Below are 25,815 nucleotides of genomic sequence, written 5' to 3'. Positions count from 1 at the left end.
AAGAAAATAAAATACTGTCACTATTTACAAGTACTGTCAAAATTAAATCTAAACGAATCTACACAAGCTCTCTTAGAGCTAACAAGAAAATCTGGCAAGGTTGTTGGACACAAAGTCAACCACTAAAATTGATTTTCTTCTTATGGATCAGCAACAAATTAGCTTCGGCCCTGGCTGCAAGTTAAAATCCTCTAGGGAAATTTTTCTAAATGTTAATGTACCCGGCAAATTCATTGAGTCAGAGACTCCATGGGGGTGGAATCTGGCATCTAGTGGGGAACTACAGGACTCAAGTGAAGAGAAATTTTAGAAATACCTAATTTGGTAATTTTAAAAATAATTATTTTTAAGTTGTTGGAGCCTTTTTTCAAAGTCCAGTTAAAGCAAACCTAAGTATATACAATGTGGACCGTGCTGGCTTAGTTAAGGTGGGGAGGACAATGTTGGGGCTGGGAAGATGGTGTCCACAGTCCTGCCTGCTCACACACCCTGTCCTGCTCTCTGCCCTCCCAGATCCCAAGTGGTTCTGGACTCCTTGGAGCCAAGTTTAAAAACTTCTCATCTGAAAGTTTCAAATGTTTTATTTGGCAGATTCAGAAGTGAAGACCCAGATGCTGCTCATTAGTGCCTATGAATAGATTAATAGCCTTTTCAGATGTCTAGAGAGAAAAAAATATCACCAACAGAGTGCAGGCCTGAAAATGTTTACAAAATCTCTTGTAAAGAGCTTTATAATGAGAGGTCATTTGTCCACAGTGATTTAAATACAAAGTCAGTAAAATGGAGATGAACTCACATGATTCCATTTTCAGATCTGCTGTTCTACCCATCAGCTGTTTAGCCAACTTTTTTCCATCAGAGGAGCACTAAGGTTACTGTTGAAAAAAAAATTCTTCTCTTAATATATTAGCTTAAGCTGTTAATTACTGTTGCTGTTTAATGATTCATTTATGATAATTAATGTATTAATGCTTTGTACTTGTACCCTCAAGCAATTCTGTGCAGCAGGCAAGTTTAAAAATTCAACAAATGTAAATAACAAGCAGTAACTGTCCAAGCAGTATCATTTAAGCGTTATTTCATGAATTATAATATTTCAATTCCATTAAGTTAAAAGGATTAGCTTCCAAGGTATTGTTGTCCTCTGATCCTATTTCATGTTAATTACTCTTGCAATACCAATAACATTTGCACAGCATCTTTCTTTCATGGGATCTTTATTCATAGTGATAGCAAGAGTGTAAAAAAGAGAGATACTGAATACTCCAATTCAATTAAATGCAACAACTATTTATAGAATGCCTACTATGTGCTGGACTCTGAGACAGCTACAAAGATAGGTGAGTTATGGTCTGTTTTTATCTCCCTGACAACGGTGCAGTTCAGTTCAGTTCAGTTCACTCAGTCGTGTCTGACTCTGCGACTCCATGAACCACAGCATGCCAGGCCTCCCTGTCCATCACCAACTCCCAGAGTCCACCCAAAAACATGGCATCAGTGATGCCATCCAACCATCTCATCATCTGTCGTCCCCTTCTTCTCCTGCCCTCAATCTTTCCCAGGGTCTTTTCCAATGAGTCAGCTCTTTGCATGAGGTAGCCAAAGTATTGGCGTTTCAGCTTCAACATCAGTCCCTCCAAAGAACACCCAGGACTGATCTCCTTTAGGTTGGATTGGTTGGATCTTGCAGTCCAAGGGACTCTCAAGAGTCTTCTCCAACACCACAGTTCAAAAGCATCAATTCTTCGGCGCTCAGCCTTCTTCACAGTCCAACTCTTACATTCATACATGACCACTGGAAAAACCATAGCCTTGACTAGACAGACCTTTGTTGGCAAAGTAATGTCTCTGCTTTTCAATATGCTGTTTAGGTTGGTCATAACTTTCCTTCTAAGGAGTAAGCGTCTTTTAATTTCATGGCTGCAATCACCATCTGCAGTGATTTTGGAGCCGCCAAAAATAAAGTCAGTCACTGTTTCCACTGTTTCCCCATCTATTTCCGATGAAGTGATGGGACCGGATGCCATGATTTTCATTTTCTGAATGTTGAGTTTTAAGCCAACTTTTTCACTCTCCTCTTTCACTTTCATCAAGAGGCTCTTTAGTTCTTCTTCACTTTCTGCCATAAGGGTGGTGTCATCTGCATAGCTGAGGTTATTGGTATTTCCCCTGGCAATCTTAATCCAGCTTGTGCTTCATCCAGTACATTTCTCATGATGTACTCTGCATAGAAGTTAAATAAGCAGGGTGACAATATACAGCCTTGACGTACTCCTTTTCCTATTTGGAACCAGTCTGTTGTTTCATGTCCAGTTCTAATTGTTGCTTCCTGACCTGAATACAGATTTCTCAAGAGGCAGGTCATGTGGTCTGGTATTCTCATCTCTTGAAGAATTTTCGACAGTTTTTGATCATCCACACAGTCAAAGGCTTTAGCAGTCAATAAAGCAGAAATAAATGTTTTTCTGGAATTCCCTTGCTTTTTCGATGATCCAGTGGATGTTGGCAATTTGGTCTCTGGTTCCTCTGCCTTTTCTAAAACCAGCTTGAACATCTGGAAGTTCACAGTTCATGTATTGCTGAAGTCTGGCTTGGAGATTTTTAAGCATTACTTTACTAGCGTGTGAGATGAGTGCATTTGTGTGGCAGTTTGAGCATTCTTAGGCATTGCCTTTCTTTGGGATTAGAATGAAAACTGACCTTTTCTAGTCCTATGGCCACTGCTGGGTTTTCCAAATTTGCTGGCATATTGAGTGCAGCACTTTCACAGCATCATCTTTCAGGATTTGAAATAGCTCAACTGGAATTCTATCACCTCCACTAGCTTTGTTTGTAGTGATGCTTCCTAAGGCCCACTTGACTTCACATTCCAGGATGTCTGGCTCTAGGTGAGTGATCACACCATCAGTGCAGGGTAGGATATATAGTCTCTATTCTGATAATGAAAGGTAAAGAGTTAAATGACATACTCACAGCCACACAGCTAGTAGTGGTAGAGCCAGCATTTGAACCCAAGAATGACTTGCTGGAAAATCTGCATTTTCCTAGTAGAACTCATAATCAGGAGACTCCAGCCAAAATGTTGAAGTAGCCAATGCTTGCCTTTGGTCTTCCTGCCACTCCCAATTTTGTGTGATCTCATTTTTCAGTTGGAGTCCATGCACTCTTCCATGCCTTTTCTAGTACTTTCTTTGTTGCTCTTTGTATTCTAAGCACAACATAGAAACAGTCCACTGAAATATCCTCTCTCCATTAAGTCCTCTTTACTGTCCAATGAAAGACCAGAGATGCCCAATAAAACTTTTAGCAATAATAGAAGTATTCTATATCTGCACTATCCGATATGGTAGCCACATGTGGTTTTTTAGCACTTGAAATGTAGCTGCTGCTACTGCTAAGTCACTTCAGTCGTGTCCGACTCTGTGTGACCCCATAGACGGCCGCCCACCAGGCTCCCCCGTCCCTGGGATTCTCCAGGCAAGAACACTGGAGTGCATAACATGACTAAATGACTGAATTATTTATTTCATTTTAATTGATTTAAATTTGAATTTAAGTTTAAGAATCCACACTTGGCTAGTGTCCATTGAATTGGACAACACAGCTCTAAAACATTCTCAACTCACTTTTATTTAAAATATTTTCCCATGTTTGATTTTCCAAAGCCTGTTCAGCTAGGACACAGTATCACTGCATTTAGTACATTGATGGTAATTAATTTGCATGTATATCTCCCAGAAAAAAATGTTGCATTTGAACAAGGGTATTATGGACATAAAAATGCAAATTTTCAGATGCTATGATAAGACACCTGGGAATATTTTTTTTATCACAAAGATCTTTGAATCTCATTAATCCTATAATGTGGACAGCCAGATGCTGGTGCTGCACAATATTTTTTGTCACATTCACCTTTTACAATAATCAAGCAATTTGTATTACATATCTCAATACAGAGCTCATTTCAGTTCAGTTCAGTCACTCAGTCGTGTCCGACTCTTTGTGACCCCATGAACTGCAGCACGCCAGGCCTCCCTGTCCGTCACCAACTCCCGGAGTTCATGCAAACTCATGTCCATCGAGTCGGTGATGCCATCCAGCCATCTCATCCTCTGTCGTCCCCTTCTCCTCCTGCCCCCAATCCCTCCCAGCATCAGAGTCTTTTCCAATGAGTCAGCTCTTCGCATGAGGTGGCCAAAGTACTGGAGTTTCAGCTTTAGCATCATTCCTTCCAAAGAAATCCCAGGACTGATCTCCTTTAGGATGGACTGATTGGATCTCCTTGCAGTCCAAGGGACTCTCAAGAGTCTTCTCCAACACCACAGTTCAAAAGCATCAGTTCTTCAGCACTCAGCTTTCTTCACAGTCCAACTTTCACATCCATACATGACCACTGGAAAAACCATAGCCTTGATTAGATGGACCTTTGTTGGCAAAGTAATGTCTCTGCTTTTTAATATGCTATCTAGGTTGGGCATAACTGTCCTTCCAAGGAATACAGAGCTCAGATGTTTTCAAACATTTCCAAAGTACTCTTCCCAGTGAAGATTTTATTCTGTTTTCTGATTTCTTTCTATTTCAGAGCCCAGAAACATAACACCAACTGGTGAACCCAATTTCATGAAAAATATTGCTGCCAGGAGCCCAAAGGCAGCAGCCTCAACCTGTCCCACACTTGGAACAGGTGTCTAGGAGGTGCTAAGGAGGTGACAAGTGACTCTCCATTCCAGAGATACCACATTCGCGGCCCTCCCCACCACCAGAGTTACAAAATTGAAAGCTTTCAGAGTTACAAAATTGGAGGCTTTCAGAATACAAAATTGAGGAGGAGCAAAGTGTATAGCAGAAACACCAGCAGACAATAGAAGCTTACCTCATCCAATCAAGGGGCTTTGGGAAAAAAAAATGATGCAGAGGGCTGGAGGACTGTAGATCAGGGATCAAAGTGGAAGCTGAAATCCAAGGACCAAGTAAGACAACTCTAAATCATTCCCCAGGTGAGAGGGACCAGGCTCAGTGGAGCCTAGAAAACAATGCAAGTTCTTCAAGGTCCATGGATCTGAGAGTGCCTTAGCTTTCCTGGGGGTTTTCCATGTGACAACCAGGTGGTCACCTGGCCTTACCTAGTCTTAAAGCAGCCTGACAGGAGGTTGTGTGAGGAATTGTCTTGCCCTAATGCAGCTGTCTAGTCAAGGCTATGGTTTTTCCTGTGGTCATGTATGGATGTGAGAGTTGGACTGTGAAGAAGGCTGAATGCTGAAGAATTGATGCTTTTGAACTGTGGTGTTGGAGAAGACTCTTGAGAGTCCCTTGGACTGCAAGGAGATCCAACCAGTCCATTCTGAAGGAGATCAGCCCTGGGATTTCTTTGGAAGGAATGATGCTAAAGCTGAAACTCCAGTACTTTGGCCACCTCATGCGAAGAGCTGACTCATGGGAAAAGACTCTGATGCTGGGAGGGATTGGGGGCAGGAGGAGAAGGGGACGACAGAGGATGAGATGGCTGGATGGCATCACTGACTCAATGGACGTGAGTCTCAGTGAACTCTGGGAGTTGGTGATGGACAGGGAGGCCTGGCGTGCTGCGATTCATGGGGTCTCAAAGAGTCGGACACGACTGAGCAACTGATCTGATCTGATCTGAATGCAGCTGTGAGGGCGCAGGAGGGCCTAGAGGAGCTATTCTACATTCAAGGTCAGGAGGGGTGGCAGTGAGGAGATACCCCTCATCCAAGGTAAGGAGCAGCGGCTGCTCTTTGCTGGAACAGCCGTGAAGAGATACCCCACATCCAAGGTAAGAGAAACCCGTAAGACGGTAGGTGTTGCAAGAGGGCATCAGGGGGCAGACACACTGAAACCGTAGTCACAGAAAAGTAGTCAGTCTAATCACACTAGGACCACAGCCTTGTCTAACTCAATGAAACTAAGCCATGCCCGTGGGGCCACCCAAGACGGGCGGGTCACAGTGGAGAGGGCTGACAGAATGTGGTCCACTGGAGAAGGGAATGGAAAACCACTTCAGTATTCTTGCCTTGAGAACCCCATGGACAGTATGAAAAGGCAAAATGATAGGATACTGAAAGAGGAACTCCCTAGGTCAGTAGGGGCCCAATATGCTACTGGAGATCAGTGGAGAAATAACTCCAGAAAGAATGAAGGGATGGAGCCAAAGCAAAAACAATACCCAGCTGTGGATGTGACTGGTGATAGAAGCAAGGTCCGATGCTGTAAAGAGCAATATTGCATAGGAACCTGGAATGTCAGGTCCATGAATCAAGGCAAATTGGAAGTGGTCAAACAAGAGATGGCAAGAGTGAACGTGGACATTCTAGGAATCAGCGAACTCAAATGGACTGGAATGGGTGAACTGAACTCAGATGACTATTATATCTACTACTGCGGGCAAGAATCCCTCAAAAGAAATGGAGTAGCCATCATGGTCAACAAAAGAGTCCAAAATGCAGTACTTGGATGCAATCTCAAAAACGACAGAATGGTTTCTGTTCGTTTCCAAGGCAAACCATTCAATATCACAGGAATCCAAGTCTATGCCCCAACTAGTGATGCTGAAGAAGCTGAAGTTGAATGGTTCTATGAAGACCTACAAGACCTTTTAGAACTAACACCCAAAAAAGATGTCCTTTTCATTATAGGGGACTGGAATGCAAAAGTAGGAAGTCAAGAAACACCTGGAGTAACAGGCAAATTTGGCTTTGGAATATGGAATGAAGCAGGGCAAAGACTAATAGAGTTTTGCCAAGAAAATGCACTGGTTAGAGCAAACACCCTCTTCCAACAACACAAGAGAAGACTCTACACATGGACATCACCAGATGGTCAACACCAAAATCAGACTGATTATATTCTTTGCAACCAAAGATGGAGAAGCTCTATACAGTCAACAAAAACAAGACCAGGAGCTGACTGTGGCTCAGATCATGAACTCCTTATTGCTAAATTCAGACTTAAATTGAAGAGAGTAGGGAAAATCACTAGACCATTCAGGTATGACCAAATCAAATCCCTTATGATTATACAGTGGAAGTGAGAAATAGATTTAAGGGACTAGATCTGATAGATAGAGTGCCTGATGAACTATGGATGGAGGTTCATGACATTGTACAGGAGACAGGGATCAAGACCATCCCCTTGGAAAAGAAATGCAAAAAAGCAAAATGGCTGTCTGAGGAGGCCTTACAAAAAGCTGTGAAAAGAAGAGAAGCAAAAAGCAAAGGAGAAAAGGAAAGATATAAACATCTGAATGCAGAGTTCCAAAGAATAGCAAGAAGAGATAAGAAAGCCTTCCTCAGCGATCAATGCAAAGAAATAGAGGAAAACAACAGAATGGGAAAGACTAGAGATCTCTTCAAGAAAATTAGAGATACCAAGAGTGCATCATGAGAAATGCTGGACTGGAAGAAACACAAGCTGGAATCAAGATTGCCGGGAGAAATATCAGTAACCTCAGATATGTAGATGACACCACCCTTATGGCAGAAAATGAAGAGGAACTAAAATGCCTCTTGATGAAAGTGAAAGTGGAGAGTGAAAAAGTTGGCTTAAAACTCAACATTCAGAAAATGAAGATCATGGCATCCGGTCCCATCACTTCATGGCAAATAGATAGGAAAACAGTGGAAATAGTGTCAGACTTTATTTTTCTGGGCTCCAAAATCACTACAGATGGTGACTGCAGCCATGAAATTAAAAGACACTTACTCCTTGAAAGGAAAGTTATGACCAACCTAGATAGCATATTGAAAAGCAGAGACATTACTTTGCCAACAAAGATCTGTCTAGTCAAGGCTATGGTTTTTCCTGTGGTCATGTATGGATGTGAGAGTTGGACTGTGAAGAAGGCTGAGCACCGAAGAATTGATGCTTTTGAACTGTGGTGTTGGAGAAGACTCTGAGAGTCTCTTGGACTGCAAGGAGATCCAACCAGTCCATTCTGAAGGAGATCAGCCCTGGGATTTCTTTGAAAGGAATGATGCTAAAGCTGAAACTCCAGTACTTTGGCCACCTCACGTGAAGAGTTGACTCATTGGAAAAGACTCTGATGCTGGGAGGGATTGGGGGCAAGAGAAGAAGGGGACGACAGAGGATAAGATGGTTGGATGGCATCACTGACTCAATGGATGTGAGTCTGAGTGAACTCCAGAAGTTGGTGATGGACAGGGAGGTCTGGCGTGCTGCGATTCATGGGGTCGCAAAGAGTCGGACACGACTGAGCGACTGAACTGAAGTGAACTGAATGCAGCCTTTCTCTCTTGCACACAAGTGTAGTGCAGATCCCTAGATGGGCTATATCCTGTTGGCCTTTAACTTTAGGTAGATGTGAAATAATAAGAAATATACACTGGTCTTTACTCCTGGTTCCTGCTAATACTTGGTCTTTGACCTCATTTCTTGACACAGAGCTTGTAAATCCTTTGGAATTTCCCAGATGACCGAAGTGTCTTTTGTTCAAATGAGGTGGCTCTGGCTGGGCTGCTGGATGGGGCTTGGTCACCAGAAAAATCAAGCCATGATTAGAAGCTTGGAATCAAGATTGCTGGAAGAAATATCAGCAACCTCAGATATGCAGATAAGATGGTTAGATGGCATCATCATGAACTCAAAGGACTTGAATTTGAATAACTCTGGGAGATAGTGATGGACAGGGAAGCCTGGCATGCTGCAGTCCATGGGGTCACAAAGAGTTGGACATGACTTAGTGACTGAAGAACAACAGAAGCTCGAAACTTTCAGCCCCATCCTCCATCCTCCATCCTCCAGAGAGGAGCGAGGGGCTGGAGGCTGAGGTGATGATCCATCATGCCCCCATGATGCAGCCTCCAGAAAAATCTATAGAGTACCTCAAGTACAGGATATGTTGCTGAACACAAACACATCCTGGAAGGGAGGTGTACTGTAACTCTTCAGGGACAGAACTCCGGCACTTAAGACCCTTCCAGACCTGGCTTTAGGTATCTTTTAGTTATCTGACTGTTAATCTGTATCTGTTATTATATTCTTTATAATAGACCAGTAAATGTATTTCCTTCAGTTCTGTGAGCCTTTCTAGCAAACTATCAAATCCAAGAAGAGGGTCATGGGAAGCCAGTTTATAGCCAGTTGGTCAGAAGTACAGGCGCCAATCTGGGATTTGCAGTTGTTGTCTCAAGTGGGGGCACTCTTGAGTCTCACCCCTTAACCTGTAAGATCCACATGAACTCCAGGTAAACAAAGTCAGAAATTAATTATAGGACATCCTGCTGGTGTCAGAGTATTGGTCAGTGTGGGGGAAAAAAAAAAAAACACCTCAAATCCGGCGGCAGAAGTGGGAGAGTAAAGGCAAACACAGGAGCTAGGTGACATGGAAAGAAGGCGAGAATCCACAGAAAACAACCAAATACCTCCAAATTTTCACTCAAAAGCAAGTCAGGGAAAACCACCCTTGTCAATGTTTATTCTCGGAGATGTGTTAACTCTTTCATTCACAATCAGTTTGCCTTTACTCTGGGCTCTTCATGTAGAATCACCATGTTGCTCAGCTTTCATTGGAATGAGAGGGCTGCCTTCTGGGAAAAGCATTGAAAGGCATTACAATTTGTATTTCTATCCATTAGAGATGGCTCTTCAGGTACCCAGAGCCTCTCCCTTGAGGGACACAGCATCACAGCCTTAAGTTAGCAGATGTGAAGTACCATGATTTCCAATGAAAATAATCGTAATTTGGCTAAGTAAAATAAAACATCTTTTTAGGGAGCTCACAACCATTCATCTTCTGTCTCTTGAAGATGATTTTCCTCAGTCTTTTAGGCAGATGGCACATTCTTTGGATTCAACACCAGGGCTGAGAAGAGCGAGCAGTCTCTATTCCAAGGCTGTTTCTTGTAACAGGGCCTCACTGAGCCTTTGGGAAAGGTGACTCTATTGTGTTCACCACATGAACTCTTCAGGTTTTTCTGCATACATATTAAAAAGAGCTTATTCTCCCTGACAGAGCCTTTCTGATTTGACAGAGCTGTGTAAGATATGTTCACTCAAGTGAGAAAAAAAGGAAATTGAAGTCTGTTTGTATTTCCTTTAGGCCATAAGTTTCCTAAGCTGAGACATTCACATTTTTGTTCATTAGTGGACTGTAACGATAGCATGATTTTCTGCATCTAATTAGTCATTTCATTGATTTTATTGGAGCCATGATGTTGACCACGAGGCTAATTCGAAAGAATCACCCTTGACTTCTAGGCTTAAAGAGAAGCCCTTGTAGTGGAGAGGGAGAAGATGCACTTGACAAACAAATAAAAATAAAAATAATTGTGCACTGCCGTCACTGCTGTCTTTGCTTTGCATTTCTCATTTCCTTCAGTCTCTGTCTGCCGAGGCCCTGCCTGAGAAGTGTTGGCAAGCGGGGTGCTCACAACCCCCCACAGGAGCGGGAGGGGACCTGGGTTCCACTATGCTGTGATTTGTGGTTGCTGGGTATTGGGTGAGAGCTTTATTAATGAATTATTGTTTTTAAGTTAAATGTACACATTTTAAAATTATAATTTGAATATATGTGTTGTGTGTATATACGTACATTATACATATATGTGTCTGTGTGTAACTATATATATTTTATTTAAAAGACATTACTCTTAAAAAGGATCACAACTGCTTAAGAACTTTTACCAGATTTATAATCTACATAATGGTGAATATTCAAACTACTTACCTAACAGAAGCAGAAGATATTAAGAAGAGGTGGCAAGAATACACAGAAGAACTATATAAAAAAGACCTTCACGACCCAGATAATCATGATGCTGTGATCATCCACCTAGAGCCAGATATCCTGGAATGTGAAGTCAAGTGGGCCTTAGGAAGCATCACTACGAACAAAGCTAGTGGAGGTGATAGAATTCCAGTTGAGCTATTTCAAATCCTAAAAGATGATGCTGTGAAACTGCTGCACTCAATATGTCAGCAAATTTGGAAAACTCAGCAGTGGCCACAGGACTGGAAAAGGTCAGTTTTCATTCCAGTCCCAAAGAAAGGCAATGCCTAAGAATGCTCGAACTACTGCACTGCTGCTACTGCTGCTGCTAAGGTGCTTCAGTCGTGTCCGACTCTGTGCGACCCCATAGATGGCAGCCCACCAGGCTCCACCGTCCCCAGGATTCTCCAAGCAAGAACACTGGAGTGGGTTGCCATTTCCTTCTCCAGTGCATGAAAGTGAAAAGTGAAAGTGAAGCTTCTCAGTTGTGTCCAACTCTTCTCAACCTAATGGACTGCAGCCTACCAGGCTTCTCCGTCCATGGGATTTTCCAGGCAAGAGTACTGGAGTGGGGTGCCATTGCCTTCTCACACGCTAGCAAAGTAATGCTCAAAATTCTCCAAGCCAGGCTTCAATAATACATGAACCGTGAACTTTCAGATGCTCAAGCTGGATTTAGAAAAGGCAGAGAAACCAGAGATCAAATTGCCAGCATCCACTGGATCATCGAAAAAACAAGAAAGTTCCAGAAAAACTTCTGCTTTATTGACTACACTAAAGCCTTTGATTGGGTGGATCACAACAAACTGTGGAACATTCTTCAAGAGATGGGAATACCAGACCACGTGACCTGCCTCTTGAGAAATCTATATGCAGGTCAAGAAGCAACATGGAACAGTTAGAACCAGACATGGAACAACAGACTGGTTCCAAATAGGGAAAGGAGTGCGTCACCCTGCTTATTTAACTTATAGGCAGAGTACATCATGCAAAATGCTGGACTGAATAAAGTACAAGCTGGAATCAAGATTGCTGGGAGAAATATCAATAACCTCAGATACGCAGAGACACCACCCTTACAGTAGAAAGTGAAGAAGAACTAAAGAGCCTCTTGATGAAAGTGAAAGAGGAAAGTGAAAAAGTTGGCTTAAAACTCAACATTCAGAAAACTAAGATCATGCCATCTGGTCCCATCCCTTCATGGCAAATAGATGGGGAAACAATGGAAACAGTGGCTGACTTTATTTTGGGGGACTCAAAAATCACTACAGATGGTGATTGCAGCCGTGAAATTAAAAGACTCTTGCTCCTTGGAAGGAAAGTTATGACCAACCTAGACAGCATATTAAAAAGCAGACACATTACTTTGCCAACAAAGATCCATCTAGTCAAGGCTATGGTTTTTTCCAGTAGTCATGCATGGACCATAAATAAAGTGAGCACTGAAGAATTGATGCTTTTGTATTGTGGTGTTGGAGAAGACCCTTGAGAGTCCCTTGGAGTCCCAGTCCATCCTAAAGGAAATCAGTCCTGAATATTCGTTGGAAGGACTGAGGTTGAAGCTGAAACTCCAATACTTTGGCCACCTGATGCGAAGAACTGACTCATTTGAAAAGACCCTGATGCTGGCCAAGATTGAGGCCAGAAGGAGAAGGGGATGACAGAGGATGAGATGGTTGGATGGCATCACCAACTCGATGGATATGAGTTTGAGCAAGTTCCAGGAGCTGATGATGGACAGAGGAGCCTGGTGTGCTGCAGTCCATGGGGTCACAAAGAGTCAGACATGACTGAGCAACTGAACTGAACTGACTCCCCAAACACATTTTAATTTTTCAAGCTCTTTTAAGCTCTCATGATAGGCATCTGCCTACACCTGGGGAACTTTTCCTATTGTATCCAGTCCATCCCAATTCCGGGGCTATGAATAGAAGGAGATTTCATTTTCATACCTCAGAGAGTTTATTTTTCCTGACAGAGTTTATTTTCAGAAGCCAGCTCCCACCCCCAGTTTTCTCTAACAATTCATTATAAAAAGCCGACTTAAGGAACAAATGGTTAAGCAGGAAGATTTAGTTGTCCTCATGTTTGCAGTTTTATACTCCCTGTTTAAATTTTCTGGTGAAAGCACAATTAACATTTGAGTCTGCCTAACCATGAAAAAACAGTGATTACTGTTTTTACTGAAAATAATTCCTTTTGGTGTCTTTTCACATCCTGGTTGCCTAATCCTTCTAAGGTTCCTCTTCTCCATGACAACCCATCCAGCACGGCTTTCTTCCTGCCCCGGTGTTTTATTTACTACGTGTAAGTGAAGACTCCTTTACGTGCTGCTTGGTATATTTTTGCCAAAAGGAAAAAAAAAATTGTTGAGGACAGGGACTGGATTATATGCAGTATTTCTTTAGAAGCCCATTCAGAATCTAAGACAATCCTTGGTACATATATGACCCTCCATAAATATTTGCTAAAATGAAACTAGAAACAAATGTTAAGTCAAGCTCAAATCCATGAATCATTGTGGCTGTTAATCATCTTTTAGGAAGAATTTGAATAATTTCTCAGCTATTGCCTTAAATCACTGAGAAACCATTTTTCTGACTTTTCCCTTTGTCATTCAACCACATATTTCTCAAATAGATTTTTACCCAAACCTAAAAGTCTGGACTTGGAAGGAAATCTTAGATTATACTTCTAGGCATGTTCAGCAGCAGGAAATTCTTTTCAATGAAAATGTCCAAATTTTCCCTATTTGAAAGCAATGAGATATTTTCCAGCTCACAAATTCATTTGTGACCATACAGTAAAATGGGTGCCTGCTGACTGATCATCCTAGAAGAGAAAACTGCCATTTTGCTGTCTTGTATAGTGGCAGTCTCCTGGTCAAATCAATAGCCTTCTCCTGGTGCCATCTTGTGCCTTCTGTACTGTGACCAAGAGAAAGTACCCTCGAGGTTTACCATCATCATGTGCTTAGTCGCTCAGTTGTGTCCAACTCTGCAACCTCATGGACTGTAGCCCACCAGGCTCCTCTGTCCATGGGGATTCTCCAGGCAAGAGGCGGGTTGCCATTCCCTTCTCTGGGGGATCTTCCCAACTCAGGATCGAACCAGGGTCTCGTGCATTGCAGGCAGATTCTTTACCAGCTGAGCTACCAGGGAAGCCACACATTAAACCCCAAATACACCAGGCAACATGGCCCTTCTTAAAGGCAAGGATGATGTCTCTTTCACCCTGGTGTTTCAGGGCAATATTATTTCAGGTGCTTTCTCTCAGTTATCACCACAGTCTAACCAGTAGTCATGCTTATATCCCTTTTAGAGATGAAATATCTTTTGAATTAGAAATGTAATACCTAGATTCAAAGATTTTAAAATATGTAAACATGAAGATGAATAATTTTGCTTGCCTCATCTCCCACCTACTCAGTTCTCTTTCTCCCAGCCCGTACCCTGCCTGTTGTTGGTTTCCATGAATCCTTCCAGAGTTCATTGATGCATAAAAAGTAAAAAGTGAAAGTGAACATATAATCTTATCTCCTTTGTTTACTAAAAAGAATTGTTGGTATGCTACCATATAGCTTGTGCCCTCATAGTAGAAATTTTAATCCAATCCTACTGGGCTTCAAAGCTCAAAGTTTCTATACACTGAGAAACTGCTTTCTTAAGTACAGAGAAGCTGGAAAAACATTTTGGATCTTGGTCCACATTCCTACTGGACAGTCTCCCTGTCTCAGCTATTTGAAGTCTTCAACTCTCTCTAGGACTGATGATGAGCTGAGAAGTGCTGAGAGGATCATATGAAATTAACAAAACTTTTAGCTTTGCTGGTTTCAAGGTTTGCATATGGCATGGTGAAGGCAGGAGAAGAAAAAGAAATGATCAATGATCCAGAATATTTTCTGACCATGATACTTCTATTCAGCTTGCACTCCAATTCAAGATCTGTCTTTTCATATCAAAAGTAGTGTGTTTTACTGGTGGTAGGATGTCTAGGGTGAATAATACAGAACCAACCCAGGTTGGCCATGGAAGCCAGGATGAGGGAGTAGGAGAGAAAGGGAATTTAACTCTTACTAAACCTGGAATCAAGATTGCCGGGAGAAATATAAATAACCTCAGATATGCAGATGACACCACCCTTATGGCAGAAAGTGAAGAAGAACTAAAGAGCCTCTTGATGAAAGTGAAAGAGGAGAGTGAAAAAGTTGGCTTAAAACTCAACATTCAGAAAAATAAGATCATGGCATCCAGTCCCATCACTTCATGGCAAATAGATGGGGAAACAGTGGAAACAGTGTCAGACTTTATTTTTCTGGGCTCCAAAATCACTGCAGATGGTGATTGCAGCCATGAAATTAAAAGACGCTTACTCCTTGGAAGGAAACTTATGACCAACCTAGATAGCATATTCAAAAGCAGAGACATTATTTTGCCAACAAAGGTCCATCTACTCAAAGCTATGGTTTTTCCAGTGGTCATGTATAGATGTGAGAGTTGGACTGTGAAGAAGGCTGAGCGCTGAAGAATTGATGCTTTTGAACTGTGGTGTTGGAGAAGATTCTTGAGAGTCCCTTGGACTGCAAGGAGATCCAATTAGTCCATCCTAAAGGAGATCAGTCCTGGGTGTTCATTGGAAGGACTGATGCTGAAGCTGAAACTCAATACTTTGGTTACCTCATGCGAAGAGCTGATTCATTGGAAAAGACCCTGATGCTGGGAGGGATTGGGGGCAGGAAGAGAAGGGGACAAAAGAGGATATGATGGCTGGATTGCATCACCGACTTGATAGACATGAATTTGGGTGAACTGCGGGAGTTGGTAATGGACAGGGAGGCCTGGCGTGCCGCAGTTCATGGGGTCAAAAAGAGTCGGACACTACTGAGTGACTGAACTGAACTGAACTGAAACTCCCTGTGGACAAGGAGCCCAAAGGGAATCGTTTTAAAATGCAAATGGTTGCAGCACCATGGATGGAACTAGAGATTAGCATATTAAGTGAAATTAGCCAGAATAATACAAATATCATTTGATATTGCTTATAAGCGGAATCTTAAAAAATGATACAAATGAACATTTACAAAATAGAAATAGAGTCACAGACATAGAAAACAAGCTTATGGTTACTGAAGGAGTGGGAGGGAGAAGGGATATTTTAGGAGTTTGGGATTAAATTATACACACTACTGTATATAAAATAGATAACCAATAAGAACCTACTGTATAGCAGAGGGAAATATACTCAATATCTTTTAATATCCTATAATGAAAGAAGAATGTGAAAAAATAATATAAATTTTATATATTTCCAACAATCACTTTGCTGTATAACGGAAACTAACACAGCATTGTAAATAAACTATATTTCAATAAAAATAAAAAGAAACAATTTCTTTCTTGTTGAAAAAAATTAAAGAATAAAATGCAAATTGTATCCTATCACTCCGTCTTAAAATCAATCAACGGCTCCCATTATCTTTAGATGAAAAGTCTAAACTGGTTCTAGTCATAGTACCCAAGGCCCTTGATTTCTTTCAGGACTCCTGTGTCCTGACACACATCTCTCTGCTGCTAAGTCACTTCAGTCGTGTCCCACTCTGTGCGACCCCATAGACGGCAGCCCACCAGGCTTCCCCGTCCCTGGGATTCTCCAGGCAAGATCACTAGAGTGGGTTACCATTTCCTTCTCCAATGCATGAAAGTGAAAAGTGAAAGTGAAGTTGCTCAGTCATGCCTGACTCTTAGCGACCCCATGGACTGCAGCCTACCAGGCTCCTCCGTCCATGGGATTTTCCAGGCAAGAGTACTGGAGTGGGGTGCCATTGCCTTCTCCTGGGTCTGGCCATGCTTAAAGTTCAAGGTGTACTCTTGGCTTCCATTGCCCTTCCACGCCCCTTCCTAGTTAATTCACGTTTGTTTTTCAAGAAGCAGGTCTGACTTCAACTTCTCCAGAAAACCTTTCCAGACGTCCTTATTCTGGATTTGTTGCCCTTCCTATGTATACCTGCTGAAAGTTTGCTTATCTAATAATAACACCACCCATCACACCATATCCTCATTCTGTTTCCCCTACCAACTGGGAGGTCAGTCCTACATTTAACAGGGGCTTTTTATAAAGTTTTATAGCCCAGGAACAAGATTTCCTGAGTTTGTACTTCATCTCTGCCACTCGTGGGGCTTTGAGAGGTTGTGTAGAGTGATTTACCCTCTCTGCCCTTCATTTTCCTCATTTGTAACATTAAATGAATAGTAGTACCCACATGGGTTGTTCTGATAATTAAATGATATGGTGTAATTAAGTGCTTAGCACAGTGTAGAAAGAGAGTCATTAGCTTGTTCATTTATTTGTTTACTTTTCATTGTTTTTTCTTTCCTCTCTGGAATGCAAACTCCAGGAGCACAAGGAGCTTATCTGGTTTGTTCACTGCTATATTCTCAGCACCAAGAACAATCCCCAGGAGCCCAGTGCATAATTATAGACTATGTGTTGAATGGATGTATTGATGAATGACGTGTGAGTTAGTCATGGTATGTTTAAGCTTGCAGGCCATTCACTTTCCTCCTAGCATGATCCCTGGACATATTAGCTGCTCAACAAATATCCGGGCCTTGTCCTTCATGTTGCCAGCCACAATTTCTTACATGAGAATGAGACCTTTTGGCAATATCTTCGTGGAGTTTGGTGACAGTAACAAATATAAGTACAGATATCAGCAATCACAATCTCTCTTTCAGACGTGCACATATGTGCCCTTGCTGATAATAACGACAAGTCATTACAACTGTTTCAAAACAACTCAGGAAGAGCAACTTCCTTGTTATCACTCGTATCTCTACAGATATTGGAATCCAAGTCTTCGTAGAGTTTATATCGTTAACCAGAAGTTCATATTTTGTAGTCACTGACATCACCATTTAACAAACAGGAACTCGACATTTTCAGTATAAGAAATGTATTTGTGACTCCCTTTTCTCTGTAGAAGAAATTTTTTAAGCATCTGAAAGTAAGGAGAGAATCATAAATAAAAGCTTTGGGGAGGCTGAGGGCTATTTTTTATAAATAGAGTTTGGGAGACAGAATTAAATTCATCAAAATTTATACTTTTTTTGTTCAAGCTAGCTGGCAATGCAGTCTACAGTGAATAAAGAAACCAGTCTTTATTTACTATAGATCAGGCTACTCAATGTGCACATATGTGCCCGTGTCATCTTGAATAATCACTCTATTTCTTACTGTACATGCAGGAGAGTTGAACAGGTGATCTCCAAAATCCTCCTAGTCCTATCTTTCTGGGTGTCTTCAGCTGACATAGTCCTAACAGTTCTACATCGGATGAAACAATCGTGGAATGACTCCCTGCTTTGACTCTGTGCAAAAACATAGGAAAGAATGTATAAGTCTCTGAAAGCTTACCAAGTCAATAATATTTAAGAACAATGGGACAGGTGGGACAGACGTTGAAAGCAAAGCAATTCTCTGTCCCATTGCTTTGCTTTTCTTTTAAATACATACATTAATTTGTTTTAAAATATTATTTTTAAAAAAACCATGCTAAAGAAGTCGTGAAATTTTTTTGTGGTTATCATAGGGAAAGTGAAGAGGAACTAAAAAGCCTCTTGACGAAAGTGAAAGAGGAGAGTGAAAAAATTGGCTTAAAGCTCAACATTCAGAAAACTAAGATTATGGCATCTTGTTCCATTACTTCATGGGAAATAGATGGGGAAACAGTGGAAACAGTGTCAGACTTTATTTTGGGGGGCTCTAAAATCACTGCAGATGGTGATTGTAGCCATGAAATTAAAAGACACTTACTCCTTGGAAGGAAAGTTATGACCAACCTAGATAGCATATTGAAAAGCAGAGACATTACTATGCCAACAAAGGTCCATCTAGTCAAGGCTATGGTTTTCCCAGTGGTCATGCATGGATGTGAGAGTTGGACTGTGAAGAAGGCTGAGCACCAAAGAATTGATGCTTTTGAACTGTGGTGTTGGAGAAGATTCTTGAGAGTCTCTTGGACTGCAAGGAGATCCAACCAGTCCATTCTAAAGGAGATCAGTCCTGGGTGTTCTTTGGAAGGACTGATGCTGAAGCTGAAACTCCAATACTTTGGCCACCTCATGCGAAGAGTCGACTCATTGGAAAAGACCCTGATGCTGGGAGGGATTGGGGGCAGGAGGAGAAGGGGACGACAGAGGATGAGATGGCTGGATGGCATCACCGACTCGATGGACGTGAGTTTGAGTGAACTCCGGGAGTTGGTGATGGACAGGGAGGCCTGGTGTGCTGCAATTCATGGGGTCACAAAGAGTCGGAGATGACTGAGCTACTGAACTGAACTGAACTAGGGAATGGATAGAAAAAGTGGTGGGTGGGTCAAGGGAGAGGATGGTGGAGGGATGGATTGAAAGGACTGATAAGCACTGGTCCAGTGAACAGGATATAGGTATCAGCTATGAGGTGTTGGACACATTCCTTGTCTCTCACCCCAGTTTCCAGCAGCCTCATCTATGACATGCGATAACACCCTTCCTGCCTACCTCCCACACTTCTGGGGAAGATTCCATTTCCCACAAGTTCATGGAAACGCTTTGACATGGTAAAATCTACAATGTACATTTAATCATTCTAACACCGACAGAGGAGGCTAGGGATAAGTAACACTGTAGGACATGAACCTTCTGCATAATTCAAATGTACAAAAACATAGCTGATGTTCTCCCACTAAATTCAATGTTTGTTTCAAGCCTAAATACCTTGGCCTTGTGACAAAACCCTGGTCACTCTTACACTCAGAGTGGAGTGTGAACCCTGGGGTCTGGAGGAGCACAGGTGAGTATGGGGGTGGGGGTGCCAGGCTTCCAATGCCCCACAGATGCCTGTGGGGGCCTCTGGGCATCCTCGCTGTTGCCCCATCAGTTGCCAGTGACCTATCCTTTCTTTCTGTCTGACTGGCACCTTAGACCCTATACACCTTGCCGCTGTGTCCACACATCCTTGGAGATATGCGGGTTTCCTGAGAGACTATATAAGGACCCTCTTCCTCAATTTATCAACTTCTCTCTCTGGGGTCTTCAGATAATAATGGGAGCCCATCTGTTGCCCAGTTCTAAGACTGTCTCTCAGGTTCCTATTTACTAACAAGAAGGAAACATCTGTCCATACTTGCTGGTCTCCTTACTGGTGCTGGGGAAATGCCTTCCAGGCCCGGAGGGGTCTTCTTCCCTTATAATCCCTTGTGACAGTCTCCTTCCCAGACTCAGCTTTTTCCCAAAGGCTCCATCATTCCTGGAGGCCTTGGGTTTATTTTGCCCATGATTCCTTCCCTCTCTTCCTCCTTCAAGATAATGAGCACAGAATTGCTGATTGACATGAAGCGATGGAGACAGGGGTGGAAAATACCGACATGAACATAGAATGTTCAGTTAACATTTTATACAACAAAATATCTTATACAAGTTTATATCCCACTACTGCTACCAACATAATCATGAGTGAGTGAGTGAAGTCGCTCAGTCGTGTCCGACTCTTTGCAACCCCATGGACTATAGCCTACCAGGCTCCTCCCTCCATGGGATTCTCCAGGCAAGAGTACTGGAGTGGTTTGCCATTTCCTTCTCCAGGGGATCTTCCCGACCCAGGGATCAAACCCAGGTCTCCCGAATTCCAGGCAGACGCTTTAACCCCTGAGCCACCAGGGAAGCCCATGGGTGTGCGTAAATAGAACCAAGTAAGTTGAGTTTGAGACAGTCCACCCAGCCAAAAAAAAAAAAAAAAAAAATGGGGTAGAGGTTTCAGATAATGAATAAAAGAGAAAATAACATAAGGTCTTTGTAACATGGTTCCTTTTTTTTTTTAAGCAGGTCAGTGCTGTCTGTGGGATCTTAGTTTCCGGACCAGGGATCAAACCCACAGCCCCTGCATTGGACGTGAGGATTCTTAACCATTGGATCACCAGAGAAGTCCCCCATGATCGCTTTTGAACTTACTGGATTCATGGTGAGCAGCATCGTTTTGTCACGTGACTCTCCTGCCTCTCTCCTGAGTCCAAGCCCTTCCCTGAGGCCAGTCTGTAGTCAGAAGGACACACCTGTTTTATGTCCTCAGGTGTTCAGGCAGCTCCAGGTCTGTGACCTGAAAGCTAGCATTCACTGTACTGCACAGGCATAAGGAACAAGCTTCACCCTCCTCCCCACTCCATCCTCACACACCCACTCCAGCCTGTCACTCCTGTGAACCTGTCAGGCTGCGTTTTCAATTACTATCTTTGAAAAATGTCCAGGTGGACCCATTAAATCAATGAATGCAATGAGCTCAACACAAGAGAATAGCAATTCTGTGGCCTTCCTTGGGATAATTGGTGATACCAGGGGTGTTAAAAATCTAAGCCTGAAAATCATTGCTTTGAAGGAAGGAAGGACAACTGAGCCATTTTTTTCTATTAAAATGCATGAAATTTAAATAATGTCCCCTTTCTTCTGGGTGCCCATCAACCTTCCATTTTTTATGCACTGAGAAGTCTAAATATTTATTAACTTCAATTTATAGAATTTATTATGGCTGTCTTCAGCCAGGGCATGTATGTGTTTTAAAAATACATGGCACTTTAAAATTAGCATCATTTATAAGTAATTAGGAAATAATTGTGTTTTATTTTAAAGATACAAGATACTTAGCTCAATGAAATAACAGAAAAAAAAAAGTGGTTCTTGCTGGCTGACCCCTAGTCAACAGGTTTCTGTTCCTTGAATCAGCTGGATACAGCTGGCATCGTAGACAACCAGAGTTGGTGGCATTTGAGGAAGTGCTGGCTGGCCCGCTTTGAATGATCCACTGTCAGAGGGAGCCGAGAAAGTCTCTCCAGAAAGTTTGCTTGTAGCCACATTCCAGGCTATCTGGTTGTGCCCTTCTGTGAATTTAGAAAGCTGGTTTTGTGCTCTTGTGGAGGCAGATGAGATCTCATCCTTAGGAGGATCACCTTTTCAGGTGGCCACACTGCAAAGATTGGGGGCTGTGGGGAAGGGGAAACTTTGGCCATAATCTCTATAATTACCCTCCTCAGTTTTTGACCCAGAGAGAGTTGGAATTGATACCGTCCCTGTCTTATTTGGAAGGCTCTGACAGCTTCAGCCTGCTCCTCCCAGCAGATACCTATAAAGATGTTCTGATATTGCCCGTGTGTGTTTCTTAATGGCCATTTCCCACAAAAACCGCAAGTGATGAAGAGGACGCTATGTCTTTCCTCCCTGTCCCCTTCATCACCGTGCTTTGTTATCAACTAACACAGTTTTTGGAGATAATATTAAGGGGAAAAAGCCAACAAAGGAATGTAATTTGAAATTCCACCGTGCAGAGAAAACCACTTTTCCTAGGAAATATAGACCGCTTTCAATTTATGCAATCATCTAGTTTTCAAAGGTCTGGAGTAAATCACATTTCGTAAACATTGAAATGCTTGAGATTTGCTTCCACTACTTTTGTATCAGCACAAGCAGTGCTACCATTCCCTTTTAAAATGATTTTTTTTACAGAAAAAGACAAGATCTTTAGAACTATTGAACCACCTGTGACTAGCCACAAACTTTGTACGAAGGACGAAGTATTTTTTTTTCCTTTTATGCCTTCAAATAGACTGCTGGCCTCTGCCTTATCACCGCTGTGCAGCTGCAATTAGAATGCAGGAAAGGCAAATGGCACAAACAACAGGGGCCAAGCGGTCGACTCCTAGGATCCCACGGCAGCAGGACCAGGCGCGGCGGCTGCTGTGGGCTCACTGGCACTCCCCACAGTTTGTCTGTGCGCTGGGCTACTTCGTGTTGCACCCTGGGTGTGAGAGTGTCCAGTCTCTAACATTAAATTTCGTCTCTTTTGGAGTAATTTGCATGAAACAATTTTGTGTCCATTCCATGTCCCACAACCTGGTTTAACATGTGTATACTTAACAGTTTTCTTTAAAAAAAAAAAGAAATGCATAGTATATATACCACTTGGTAACTCACTTTTTTGTTGCCAAACATCTCTTTACATCCATAAACAAGCACAGACATCATTAAAAAATATTCCATTGTATGAATCTACGACAATTTGTTTAAACAGCCTCTAATTACTTGGGTGTTTGGGTGTTTACACTTTGGGCTGTAGTGATGTCTCTGGTTCCCAGGGTCGTGTTCCTCGATGGACCTACCTCTGGTTGCAGCCACAACTGCAGTGGTGAAGTGTCAGGGGAGCGCAGACTCGCCAGGAGCTGATAGCCAAGCCCAAGGCAGCATGGGCTTTCCAGTGCTGAAGGAGCCCAGAAGCAGAGGAGAGGGCACTGTGCCCCTGCCCCCAGGCACCCTTCAGCCAGTGGAGAACTGAGCTGGTGAATAAATGCTCCAACTGCCTGTCCTTCAAGAGGAAATTTCCAGAGGCCCATGAGGGTACAATGCAGGAGACCAGAATTCAATCCCTCGGTTAGGAAGAGCCCCTGGAGAAGGAAATGGGAACTCACTCCAGGATTCTTGCAGGGAGAATTCCATGGACAGGCAGGATACAGTCCATGGCAGGATCCAGTCCATGGGTTGCAGAGTTGGGCACCACTGAGAGACTAACATTTTCAGCTTCAAGAGGGTAGAGTGGAGTCTAGCCCCAGGAACCCAAAAGCATTATATTTGTTTTTCCTCCTTTCCTACTCTGTCTCTCCTGCTTTTAGGATCATCTTGGAAATAAACTACCTGTATCCAGGTAAGTCTTGCTCTCGGGCTCAGAATCAAAATAGAGACTATGATAAGTAGTGACACATAAAATGTCCTTAAATGTACATCTTGGCCATTGACTTATCCTTAGAATAAATTCCTAGAAATGTATACTACTGAATCAAAGGGCAAGAACTTTTAAACCCAAGTTCAAACTAGTGCTCTGTGTAATGGGGCTCCTAAGTGTGAGGGAATTGATTTTATTTGCCTGTGCCTATTCAATCCCAGAGCTATCATGAAGCCGACTCTTCCATCAAGAAGTGAAGCATTGATACTAACTTCCTGAAGTCTTTCAAGCCACCCTCCCTGGAGGCCCTGCATGCTACCCTAAAATCATGATGAATGGAGTAATTGGAATGCACACCCACTGTCTCCCAAACAGACATCTCACTTTATTGCTTGGTAGTTATTAAGAATGAGTAGTAATTTTGCTGCTGAAAAGACTACTTATGGGGAAAGTAAGAAATAAGAAAAACATTCACTCATAATTTAAGCCACAAGGAAATAAAACCAACCACAAGATAAAATATCTGTTTCCCAATCTTTATATCACGGTGGCAGCAAAAGTCTTAATTATAGGTAGTGAAGTCTCTGGATTTTATTTCTTACCCAGCATCAGTGGTAAGAAAAGTATAAAAGTAACTGCTTGGCGTCGTGCAGAAGGAGCTCTATATGCAGGCACTTACATGGGGGGGACAGCAGAATCCTGTCGCTAGAGAGAGGACCATGGAAAGACAGTGTCAGCGCCAAATTGGATAAGCAACAGCCTTTCCATGAGGAGAACTGCTGAGCATATGTTTGCATGTATAATTTATATAAACACATATGTGACTATTTTTAAAAATAAATGAACTATTCATACATCATTTAAAGAGGCAATGCACCTTTCTGACATCTTTCAGGAAGTCTATTTTATTTTACTTTTGTATTTTTTGGACAGAGAGAAGTTCTATTTGACTTTTGAAGGCAAGTAGTACCCAGCATACCAGATCTAATGTACACTCCCTGCCTTCTTTTTTCCCCATCTGCATTGTGAAATCTCAGCTCCTCATGAAGTCTATTTTAAAAGGGTATGTAAAATCTTTCTCTTGGCAAACACTTGCAGGTTCCGCCCTCTTGAATGGTTTCCTTAAAAAGAAAAAGAAAAAAATAAAAAGCTTCCCTTGGCCGTGTTTGCCATCAACATCAATAACTGAGGCAAGGCATTCTGACTGCTATTTATTCTGTCATAATTACTATCACGAAACTTCCATGATTACAGCGCTAGTAATTCTGTTGATTATAAATAGCACTAATGCTGTAATACATCAGCAAAGACTGGCAGCATTGTGGAGACGTGGTCCATACGCACATGGATAGTTGGACCTTGGAGGATTATAATTGAAACATTTCCCAGAAAGCGTTATCCCCACATGGCCTTTCTTTCCAATGGCTCCAATAAACGCTTCCTTTCAACGTTACTACCCTGCTCCCTGCTCAGTGTCTCTGCTGCTGCTGCTAAGTCACTTCAGTCGTGTCTGACTCTGTGCGACCCCATAGACGGCAGCCCACCAGGCTCCCCCGTCCCTGGGATTCTCCAGGCAAGAACACTGGAGTGGGTTGCCATTGCCTTCTCCAATGCATGAAAGTGAAAAGTGAAAGTGAAGTCGCTCATTCTTGTCCGACTCTTAGCGACCCCATGGACTGCAGCCTACCGGGCTCCTCCATCCATGGGATTTTCCAGGTGAGAGTACTGGAGTGGGGTGCCATCGCCTTCTCCGGCTCAGTGTCTCTGGCCTTCTCCAACGTCCTTCATGCAGTCTGGGCTGTGCTTTGTATTCAAAAGGTAATCCCTTGATAGTATACGGGCCTAGTAATGTCTTGGTTTCCTGCATTTGCTAAAAGCAAGGGCAGTGGATTGTGAAAGCACACTAGACCCAGCTCTATTTCTGTTTTTAACAGTGACGTATCTTCCTTTTGGCAAGAGGTTTATTGAGTGAATGCTTGTAGCATTAGACCCTTTTCTGTCGTGAGGTTCATTTGGTTTTTGTTTGAGGGAGGAAGGCAAAGGGTACAATTAGACTTTTACTCAAAATACCCACGTGTTGCAGAGAGACTCTGCATTTACTATACAATTTCAGTTTTCAGAGTCTTTGCAAAGGGTCACCTGGGCGAAGAGAATTCTCCTGTGGAATGATGTGTTTCCAGCTTTCCTGAAGCATACTCCTCTCTGAGGAATGATGCTTTCATTTAAAATGGTGTGTACCGAATAAAGCTGACAAATTTCCTGTTTTCAGCTGTCTACCTAGTTCTTCAGGGCACTTTTTTTTTTAACATAAATCTTTCTTTATTGATTCA

The 25,815-nt window shown here is 42.4% G+C and overlaps 1 long non-coding RNA gene across 1 annotated transcript in view; it reads left to right on the top strand.

Moving 5' to 3' along the window:
* Positions 1–24,129, top strand: part of LOC139178816 (uncharacterized) — a 48,666-nt gene extending 24,537 nt beyond the window's left edge. Inside the window, exons 2-3 of the long non-coding RNA XR_011563292.1 lie at positions 20,608–20,743; positions 23,707–24,129. This is a non-coding gene — a long non-coding RNA (uncharacterized lncRNA). The remainder of the gene's footprint in view (positions 1–20,607; positions 20,744–23,706) is intronic.
* Positions 24,130–25,815: the final 1,686 nt, after the last annotated feature.

The sequence above is a fragment of the Bos indicus genome, chromosome 1 (genome assembly GCF_029378745.1).
Source record: "Bos indicus isolate NIAB-ARS_2022 breed Sahiwal x Tharparkar chromosome 1, NIAB-ARS_B.indTharparkar_mat_pri_1.0, whole genome shotgun sequence".
In the NCBI taxonomy this organism is placed as follows: Eukaryota; Metazoa; Chordata; class Mammalia; order Artiodactyla; family Bovidae; genus Bos; species Bos indicus.
This window is presented reverse-complemented; position numbering and strand designations above follow the sequence as displayed.